The sequence below is a fragment of the Amphiprion ocellaris genome, chromosome 2 (genome assembly GCF_022539595.1).
Source record: "Amphiprion ocellaris isolate individual 3 ecotype Okinawa chromosome 2, ASM2253959v1, whole genome shotgun sequence".
Classification (NCBI taxonomy): domain Eukaryota; kingdom Metazoa; phylum Chordata; class Actinopteri; family Pomacentridae; genus Amphiprion; species Amphiprion ocellaris.
In genome coordinates, this window is record NC_072767.1 from 9,057,078 (window position 1) to 9,069,032 (window position 11,955).

Consider the following 11,955-nt stretch of genomic DNA (forward strand, 5'->3'; position numbering starts at 1 on the left):
TCAAGAGGGAGATTTATGGCTAACAAAGAAGAAGAAGAAAAAACAACAGAAAAAAAACAGAAAGTGAGGCATAACTATGAAGAGACATCATCAGTAGAAAAGTCTGCCAGGGACAGACCCTCCACAGAGAATCCAAGAAGACCTCTGCCACAACCCCCTCATCCGGGCTGAGTTCTGACTCACCCACCCTTGGTGTTATACCCCCCTCCTCCTCCCGAGAGCCCTTCCCATAGTCCTTCTCCTGTAAAATAACCCCCTGTGTCAGGGGGTTAAGTCCATGAATGCTGACTTCCCTGAAGGGTGGGACTTCAATGCTTCATTGGGAACGAGTTCTGTCATCATCGTCTCAATCTCCTTGATGGCCTACTGATTCACAACAACAAATGGCCAGAACTGAAATTTACAATATTAATGATCTCCAGAGGGAGACTCTTCATGATTTTGAATACCGCTTGACCTTCTCCATACATTTTCAAACACTTCTCAGCAATTTTTAAAATTCCCAGAGAGGATTTTACAAGTCTGGGAAGTGATCATGGTGTCAGTTAATTTATCTTTTTTTTTGACAATGACGAGACAATTTTTTTTTCACATAGCGCTTACTTCGGTCTGCATGTGGCCTTCCTTAAAACACTCATTACATAAAGATGAAAGTGAACACTTAATTTGAAGACAGAGTAAGTGACACTGGTCATTAATCACATTTTCATAAAGACTTTATAAAGGAATATAAAGCAACAACAACATGACCGATGAACATTACATTTTACAGCTTGTAGGTCCACATCAAATGTTCAAATTTAGAAATATTAATTGGTTTCAGCCAAGATATATATTTTTTTAAAAAATCATTTAAATCATTAATATTACTATTATTTTAGAATGTTTTTATGTAAAGGCATCTTGGTTATTTTGTGTACAGTGCCTGTAAAAGTTCACCTTTTTATTACTTTTCAATGCTGAATCATGGTCAATGTAATCTGTCTTTTTGACAGTAAAAAAGAGACTTTCATTTCAAAGTGAAATTAGATTTTACAAAATCACGACAATTATTTAAAAATATAAAATGTAAAATAAGTAATTTACTGAGTATTCTTTCTCCTTTAAGTGAATCAACTAAATCAGCACGACCCTAAGCCAAAACTGGTGTTGGATGATGAATCGGTTACTCCTGGCTATAACCACACTGTGAAGAAAAGAGAACACCCGAGGCAACTTTGTGAAAAAGTTATTTCAAGCATAAGTCAGGGGATAAGTCAAGAAAATTTCCAAGTCACTGAATATCCTTTGAAGTACAGCCAAATCCATTATTAAGAAATGGAGGGAATATGGAACATGCATACAGCTATGTAGAGGAGGCCATCCTCAGAAGTAGTTGATCATGCAAAAAGAGACTAATGAAGGAGGCTACAGTTACTCCTCTGAAAGAGTTACAAGCTTCAGAAGCCGGACTGGGAGAGACTGTGACAGAGTGATGATAAGGTAAAGACCCAAGAGCAGAACATTAACACACAACAGGCAGCTAGTGACAACTAAAAGATCAACTTTAAGAGAACTTTAAGAGATTTACGAGCAGTATTTTAACTGCTACAGTGTAAAGGAAATACTGCTGTTAAAAGGGACTTTATTTGTTTAAAGTGTTTGCAAACCAATTGTGATTGCACTTGTCTTAATATAGCAGTACTTTTAAAATAAAAGTGCAGAATACACTACTTTTAAATGCAATGTTCATTTTAATGCCTGGTACAACTAAAGGCACATTTGTTTGGACAAATATAATGATAACAACAAAAATATTATAAGAGTTTCATTTAAGAGCTGACATCTAGCCATTTCCCATGTTTTTTTTTGATGATAACCAAAATCACTAAAGTTTTTACTGCAATAGCAATGTCATTGTACTGCCAAAAACAGTGCTTTTCTTTTTTCTTTTTCTTCCTTTCCTCCTCCTGCCCGATTTGGCATGTTGGCTGATTCGTTTCTCACCACAATTTATTGGTAGGGTGGTAAATATTTGCGATGCTGAGCCTGAGGTGGCCGGCTGAAAACTCATTATCACGCTATTATTCTCTTTGTCTGTCTGTCTGTGACCCTGAAAGCCAATTGTGTAGATGCATCAGCCTTCCAACTGGTTTTGTACTGTAGGGTTTTTGCAAGGTAATGCAAGCCATGAGGTTTACAACAGGCACAGAATTGCAAAACCAGAATCATAGTAACACAGACAATTAACAGACAGACAAATAATCACAGGGCCATTAGTTCAACCATTGAAATAAGGCAGCACCTTCTGTCATTCAGAATATGTCACCTTGTAATTATCTTGCAATCATGTAAGTTAAAGTTAATGTAAATGAACCAATCACAAATATATTTTCAACAACTCATGTAAATGTAACCATGCACAGTCACCCTGTTACTGGCTGCATTGAGAGAGGTCCCTCAGCAGCAGCCTACGCCTATAGCAGTGTAACTAGGGGCATCACTAAGGGACATCAAAGAAGAAGTCAGTTGAGCACATGCAGACTCCAACTGACCTCATCAGGGTGACCCAAGTCAGCCCTAACTATAAGATTTGTCAAAAAGGAAGGTTTTAAGCCTGGTCTTAAAAATAGAGAGGGTGTCTGCCTCCCGAACCCAAACTGGGAGCTGGTTCCACAGGAGAGGCGCCTGATAACTGAAGGCTCTGCTTCCCATTCTACTTTTAGAGATTCTAGGAACAACAAGTAAGCCTGCAGTCTGAGAGCAAAGAGTTCTGCTAGGATAATATGGTACTATCAGGTCTTTAAGATATGATGGAGATTGGTTGTTAAGAGCTTTATATGTCAGAAGAAGGATTTTGAATTCTATTCTAAATTTCACAGGAAGTAAATAAAGAGAAGCCAGTATAGGAGAAATATGATCTCTCTTGCTAACTCCCGTCAATACTCTCGCTGCAGCGTATTGGATCAACTGTAGGTGTTTCCGGGAGCTATTGGGACAACCTGATATTACTATTTCATTTCATTTCACTATTATATTGCAATAGTCAAGCCTGGAAATAACAAATGCATGCACTAGTTTTTCTGCACCACTCTGAGACAGGATGTTCCTGATTTTTACAATATTTCTCAGGTGAAAAAAGTACGTTAGTTCATTTATCAGACATCTATTTTTTATTCACACATTTGTACAACTTCAGCAGCTTCAGTGTGCCATTCAGTATGTTTTTGGAAATGTGAGGTTTGAAGCAATCAATGTGATTTTGAATTCAACAGCAAAAAGAACATATTTTGAAAGCTTAGGATTGCTGTATTTCAGTCATAATTATTTTCTACCAAGACTCAAAATAATTTTATTCCTGGCAGTATGGAAAGGCCTGCAGTCCAACTGAGACCTCACCTAGGGTTAAAAAATCACAAACTAAGTTTTGACTCATAATTTTCTATATGAGGGGGTGAAGCTCTGGTCTATTTGCATTTAGTTATGTTTATAAGCAGCAGTTGCTTTTCAGAAGGATATTTTGTTAAGAATTTCTCCACTCAAATAATACTTACTTGCAAAAAATATGCTTGCAATGGTACTTGAATCATGACTAATACTTGAAAATCCCAGCACTGACATCAAGTTTGAGTTTAATTTACTTTTTTGAAACTTTGTGTCCTCTGACTGTCCAGCTACTCAAATCCAGAACTTCAAGATAATAAAATGTCGGGCACCCTCACTTATTACAGTATATTATGATATATTTTTTGCTCAGAGTTTCACCTCTTAAGATACAATGTATACCCTCTGATTTTCAGACAAAAGAGTTCTTAGGCTGTATCGAATTTGACAACAAATTCTGTAAATAATGCTAGTAAGATAAGAAAGATGAGAAGATACTAGTAAGATCTTTTATAATATTTTTTTTCCATTCATACATAATACTTAAAATGAAAAAACGGGAAATAGTCAGATATACGGCAGTGAACGACAGTGCTGTTTTGTGGAGATGTAAATTCAGTGTTATGTATCATTAAAATGTATGTATCTTATGTTTATTCATGCTTGCTTTTCTGTACAGTATTCCCATTATTATTGTACCAATATGACATGTTTGGTAAGACCAGCAACCTCTTGTCAACATGGAAAAACTCCAAAAATTACTCTGGAGAGGAAACATTGGAGAAATTCCAAGGGAAAATGTTGGCAAAAAACAACAGAAACATATGTCAGAAAATTTGTCACCTCCTACTGGATATTTAAAAACTTATCGTATTATGATTATAAAATGGCAACTTAAATGTTAAATACCCTGCATTCTGAATCAGTTTTTCTCTTACCTAACCTTTTCGCCATTATTCCGTTTTATTTGACAGGTGCAAGTCTAGGATTTTTTTTTTGCGGGGGGTTTCAGATAGGGGCACAGACTGCAGAAGGGTGGAATAGAATGTCATGTTCTATGTGTGTATTAGTTTCAATCGCGTGGCCAGACTGAAAAAAAATCATAATGCGTCTCTAGTAGTGTTCAGGGGGCCGGGCCAAACGTGGAGGCAGGCCGTATCCGGCCCGCGGGCCGTAGTTTGGGGACCACTGCTATAGCCCTTCGTACTTCCAGTGGTCTGTCTGGTATTTGGAGAGGAGGCGTGGAGCATAGGGTCTCCCTTTATGCGGATGACCTTGAGCTTTACGTTTCTAACCCATCTGAATCACTTCCCACTGCTTTAACATTGCTAAACCACTTTGGCACTCTCTGTGGTTACAAACTTAATGTCAGCAAGAGTGAGCTTTTCCCAATAAATGAAAAAGCAAAGGCTTTGGATTATTCTAACCTAAATTTTAAGGTTGAATATAGCAAGTTCTCATATCTTGGAGTTATAGTTACCAAAAAGTACAAGGATTTGTTCAAAGAAACCCTGTCTGTCCTTCTAAACCAGACCAAGCAACTGACGTCACAGTCTTATCAGTGTCTTTGATGGGCCGTGTGAACTCTGTTAAAATGGTTATTCTCCCTAAATTCTTGAATCTTTTTCAAACATTGCCAATCTTTATTCCGCCTGCTTTTTTCCAACATATCCTCCTATTAATGGAAAGGGAAGCGTCCACGCTTAAGCAAAACTCACCTTCAAAAGTCTAAATTTACTGGGAGTCTCGCCTTGCCAAATTTCCGTTTTCATTACTGGGCAGCCCACTTGAGATGTCTAGTTCATTGGTCCTTCTATAATGAACATTCTGAACTTCCTGACTGGGTTGCTTTGGAGTTTTCTTCAAAGAATCATTGCCCTCTGATTTGTATGGGCTCTGCCTTACCTTTACCTTCTGTTAGAATATTTGACAATCCTGTAGTTAAACACTCTTTGAAAATTTGAGGACAATTTAGGAAACAGTTTGGCCTGATCAGCTTCTCTACCTGGAGCCTTATCCTGAACCATTTTTTTAAGCCTTAAGCCTTAAGGTTTTCAGAGATGGCATCAGGAGGGTATCACTCGTTTCAAACATTTACTAAAAGAAGGCACTATATTGTCCTTTTCAGAATTGAAGGAAAAATTTAAACTTTTAAAATCTGATTTCTTTTGTTTTCTTCAGATTAGACATTTTCTTGTGTCACATTTAGCTGAGTCCCAAGCTTCCTCACAAGCAGCAACACTCGATAAAATCCTGTCATTAAAGCCATCCAAAGGCCTCATTTCTGAGTTATATAACAGTATGTTAGAACTTAAAAGCCCTTCTGTAAACAAATTTAAAAGAGCCTGGGAAGAAGACTTGGGTGTCACTATAACAGAAGATACCTGGACTAGCGCGCTTAGACTGGTTCACTCATCTTCTTTCTGTGCTCGTCATCAATTAATCCAGTTTAAAATCATACACCGGGCACACATTTCGAAGGCCAAACTGTCCTCTATGTACCAGGTGCAACCTAATGGAAGCCTCCCTCAGCCACATGTTCTGGTCTTGCCCACATTTCGGTAACTATTGGGGAGCCATCTTTAGCACTCTTTCTCGGATATTTAGTATTAGATTGGAACCAAATCCTGTACTAGCCCTCTTTGGGGTTATTGAAAATCAAGTACATCTTAATACAACCAAAAAAAAAACATCTCTAGCCTTTGCCTTATTACTGGCATGCCATACCATGTTCCTAAAGTGGAAAGATGCTTCCCCTCCTTCCCATACACAGTGGCTACAGGATGTCATGTCCTGTTTAAAATGGGAAAAGATCAGATACTTACTGAAACAAACTCCTGGTGCTTTTGAGGATATGTGGGGTTCATTCATACAGGCATTCCCAGCTCTGTGATTCACGCAGCATAATATAATCGTTATTCTGGAGTGAACATTCTGTTAAGCAGGGGTGGGTAGGGTGGGAAGGTCGTGTTTTCTTTTTTGTTGTTGGTTTTTTGTTTGTTTGTTTGTTTTTATTTATTCATATTTTCTTTTTATTATTATTATTATTATTATTATTATTATTATTATTATTATTATTATTGTCTATATCCATATAAAAATATCGTACATACACATTTACATGTCTTTTATACAGTGACTCACACCATGGTTGTCTTTGTATTTTGTTTGTTGTTTAAGAAGACCTTGGCATTTATATAAATGTACTGATATTTCCTTGTGAAAAACAATAAAAATATTTTGGAATAAAAAAATAAAGTTAACTTAAGAAGTCCAACTTTAAGCAAAACATAGGAAAACAAAGTCTAGTTTAAATTGTAGAAAAGAATCCTTCATAATTGTATGAAAAAGCTGTGGAAAAATATTCAAGTAACCAGCCCGAGTTTACCAGTTTAACGTTAAGTCATACGTTTCTTAAAGCCATCATAAAAGAACCCAGTTTGAAGTCACTGTTTTAGGTTTTCATGAAAGAGCCCCCGTTGTATTCCAGTGAAATTTTTTCATATGGAAAGTTTTGGAGCCAAATTCAAATCAGCATCTAACCAATCATGGATGTGTTCCTCCCAAGGGGTGGTGTTGAGCTTCACTGTCCAGAGGTCAGAGGCCAAATATTTTTAGAACTTACTTTCAGTTCATTTCTTAAACGTACACACCTATTTGTTAAAAATCTATGTGATCATAGATCTAAAATACCACTGAATAGGTGGCTAAAACAATGTCAAACATGATGTGTTTATCATGTAGCATTCCTCAGTTAATATACATAAACATGCAGATGAACTGTGGAATTTCACAATACATGAAAGCAAAGTTCTAATATAAGAACACAAGCACATACATGCAACGATAAGAAAATAAGACTTTGAAACAGGAAGTATATATGCTTGGGATAAGAGTTTCTCTGTGACTTTTATTGCAGTGACAGAGAGAAGGTGTTTGTGTATCGTGTGTGTGTCTTCCACAAACACTTCAGATATTGATACTGGTCCTGATCAGCTTGGTATTACAGACTGAATTCAGATGTTGGGATCATCTCTCCAGTGATGCTGAACTTCTTTATTTTGAATAATCTAAAACTGTTCAGTTCATTGTTTTGAAGAAAGTTCTGGATTTAGGGAGTGAGAAAGGTCAGGAGGTCACAGTAAAGAATGCAATTTCCTCTTCTCCAGAGGTGTGGTTTTCCTCACAGTCGACACTTTATGACCCTTATCAGATTCCGGTGGAGGTAGGAGACATCCTGTGGTCTGCAAGAGTGGTCATTTTGAAGTAAACATCCGATCAGCAGATGCTCCATTGGATGTGACTTTTGGGTTAGCTGTCTTCTGAAATGGTTTCTCACCAAATTTACAGCTGTGAGAAAGTGTCTCTGGATTGTTCTGCTCCTCAGTCTGCTACAGCAGAGATGAACTCAGCAAACAGGAATAATGAGCTGGAAACTTTTATTAAGTGCAAGAAGTTGCTTGGGATAAACAAAGTTATAAAGCCAAAGGAGTGATTTAAGCATCTAGATATCTTGCAGTGAAAGTTTCATTTTCTACTATGAGGTGAGTCAAAACTGCTCTTCAAGTCTTGAAATTTCATGAAATTCACAAATGAATCATCAGCACAAGAGCTTGACAAGAAAATAACTGGTTTCCTAATAAAATGTCAAAAGAACAAGCCTGTGAATGTAAAAACTGAAAGAATTAAACTATCATTTCCAAAGTGCATTTTTGTTGGGAACCAGAAATCCAATCACAGAGCACTAACTTGTGCTGAAGCTAAAAATTGTACATTGTCAAAACTCAAATATCACAACAATGGCAATTGTGTTTTCTTTGGAGCTGTTTTGAGGAAGTATTTTACAATTGCTACAGCTCAAATTTAACAAACATTTATTCAAACATTTGGCTCCACTGTTTTGTTGAGGGGGCTTTCTGTCTATTACTTTCTTTGGCTGTAGGTAGTGACATTGCCATGTGTACATTTGGCAACTATAGTACAGCTCCCCTGTGTGGACAATCTGTGGCATACAAATGTGATTTTTTTTTTTTTTGACTTTTTCCATTACAATCTAGTTCTGTGAGGTGCATCACATCTTAAAATGCATACATTAAAATATCCCCTCAAAAAAATCTAAATCACAGAGTTCTGTGACTGCCAGTTTGGGAAAATTGAAAGGTTTACAGTGAAGAGGAATATTTTAATATTCACATGTCACACGGGTTGGCTTTTATAGTTCATTCTAATGCTATTATGCTAATGCTAAATCAAATTGGACTGTCTTAGGCAGAAATACCAATCAAATCATGATTCAATTACTAGCACTTCACAATTGATTTTGAGGAATAAAATTTACAGTAACAGGCTATACTTTAATTCTTGAGGTAAAAGTCGTTATAGTACCTATTGTTTGGGGACAGCGGAATCCAATTGCCAGTGAATAGAGTAAAAACACAAGATTTAAAGATACAAAAATCCAAAATCAGACACTAAACCAGGGGTATTCAACTAAAATTCAAAGAGGTCCAGTCAGAGAAAATGTATTAAAGCAAAGGTCTGGAACATCATAAAGTCTAACTTTAATTAGTGCGATATATGTTGATGTAACCTAGAAGTTTTATTAGCCGGTGCATGTAATCAATAGCTGACCATCAAATCAAATAAATTCAGTATGGTTCAAAAACATTTTGACAACATTTATTAACAAATAACTTTTGATATAACTGTGCATCTTAAAATTAAGTGCAGAACTTGAAAAAATAATGACTAAACAACCCAAACCAGCTTATATACATCTTTAACAATACCTACATCTCAAAAAATGTAAACAATTGAACACTTTAACATTTTTTTCCTGTCTTGTTACTCCCTTATATCCCATGCTGCTTAATGGGAGAACTGAGCTGCAGTTTGCCCAACCACTACTTTTTGAATTGTGTATTGTGGTCTGAATGGTGTCAGGGTCGTTCTCAAACACATTTGGAGCTCATTGGTCAGTCTGGAACCATATTCAGTTTTGTCATGTTTGTTATGTTCATAGTTGAGAAAGGTGCCTCCAGCTGTATGTTGAGCCAAACATGGTCAGCATGTGCAGGACTATTTCCCTCTCAGTGTCGCTTTATTCATTTCCTTTTTTGTCTGTCCCTCACCTCTCAACTGTTTTCTGAACGCAGAGCTGTGATGTTTAGCAGCTGAATGCAGAGACTTCATTGGCTGAGTAGCGTCACGTGGGATGGCTGACTTCGTACGTAATTGGTCTGTGTGTTTCCTGAGCTGCTAACTAATGCCGTAAACACTGGAAAAGCTGTGCCGGTAAAACAGAAGCGACCGGTCAAATTTAAAATCCCATTACAATTTACTCATTACAGGTCCGGTCCGTATAAGACGGCGTCTGGGTCCGGATCCGGACCGCGGTCCGCCAGTTAGTGACCCCTGCACTAGACATTTGATAAAATTCAGCTGGAAGAACACTACTAAAAAGTGTGTGTGATGATGAGGTTTAACCATTTAATCCTGCAGTGCAGCTCTGTGTTTTCACCTTGAATTCACAGAGATCATCAGCATAGAGATGGACACAGAAGCTGTGCTTCAATACAATGAGCTGTAGTCACCTTTATGAAGCTTGTTGTTCTCAGCCAGCAGCTCAGATCCAATTCTTTAAAATAAACTCATTAATTTTGTTAGACATCATACCTCTGGATAGTTTTTCTCATAATGCTGCAGATGCGGATCCTGAATACCTCTGAAGCCGTGACAGAGCTTTGTCAGTTGACAATAGATGCTGTTCATATGGTCAATGCAGGATGAGCCTGAGGCAATTAATTTTGGATGGTGGAGAAATACCACGAACGGAAAACTTCGTGGGGGTGTCCTAAGCCCCTTTCAGACATGCACTCTGTTCCATTAATCTGATGTCAATTTAACATGCCGATTTATGTCTGAATGTGCACTCTGGGCAAGTTTTGCCAGCAATCTTATTAAATCAGGCCCCTTAACACTTAAACACAAAAATCTGAATTACAGGCAGAACATTTTACTGTTTTACAATACTTTGTCCTTTAGTATTTGTTTAACTTTACAACAGAGAGGAATTTTCAAGCATTAAACCTCTGGGAAATTATATAACCTTAAAAAATAGTTAATCTATGAATGAGTTATGAAATACATCTTGTACTGTACTTCTTGTTGCTGCAAATTAGAGGTAGGTCATATATATGCAACCCAGCAACATAATGAGTGAAGTTACTGGTAAAACCTTATTTCTAATGTAACATTAAATCACATTTTCTCTATTATTATATTTCTTTGCCATGAAGTCAGGACTCAATGAACCAAAAAAACAAACAAAAAAAAAACAAAAAAAACTAGAGACACCTTTCTCGGATGTAAAACATGTCATCTTTGACAGAGTTGCATTTTAAATATATAATGGTCACAAATAGTCCAACACTAATGTTCCTCCATAACAACACAGTGAGTTGCTGTTAAGGCCTGTGTCATGTTATAGTATTTTCTGACAAAGTAAACCTAAGAGTGACATAACATCATGTGACAGTTGCTGAAGACAGACTGTAATGTTAATAATTTGAACTGAATAAGCCCCTTCCCCTCTGCGTTCACATCATTCCTCCTTAAATCAACATGCATTCTGAAATGAAAATAAAACCTAAACAGTAAAAATAGTCATAATATGCAACTGTACTGTATTCAAAATTACTAGTATGATTAAAGTTGTATTTAGAAATAAAAGAATTCATCATGTAGAATGACTCTTAAAATGCTACTAATGTGACTGTGACTATGCTGTAACTTTAACAATAGGCAGATAAACACCAGTCACCTACAACATAAGACCATGTGCCTAATCTTGCATAGGTGTCACTTGTGCTGCCAAAACAGCTTTGGACTTCACAGACCTCTGAAGTTGTCTCGTGGTATCGATCACCAAGACATTAGTGGCAATCCTTTAAGTTTTGAAAGTTGTGAGGTGGCACCTCCATGAATCAGACTAGTTTTTCTATTACATGTCACAGAATGGATTCAGAAGTATGGAATTTGGAGGCCAAGCTGGGATCTTGATCCCTTTGTCATGTTCCTCAAGCCATTCCCGAACAGTGCAGTGTGGCAAGAAACGTTATCCTGCTGAAAGTGTCTACTGTCATCAGGGAATACCATTGCTATGAAGGGGTGCACATTGTCTGCAACAATGTTAAGGTAGATGTCAAAAAAACATCCACATGAATGCAGGACCCAGAATTTCCCAGCAAATCCATTGCCATCGCGTCCCCGAGTAAACAATGCACCCAGCCATCCGCGCAATGTATAAGAAAACACTGCACTAAGATTTTCAGTTATATGTGCTACTGTAGTTCTTCTGTGGGATGGAACTACACAGACCAGTCTTCACTCTCCACAAGCATAAATGAACCTTGGGTGCACATGAGACCTCTTGTCTGTTCAGCAACTGTGCTTCCTTGGACCACTTTTGGTAGGTACTAACCACTACTTTGGAGATACACTGACCAAGTTGTCTGTACATCATAGGTTGTCTATAGTTAGATTCACTCAAACCTCATTGCCAGTTAATCCTATTATCAACACGTAAAGTAA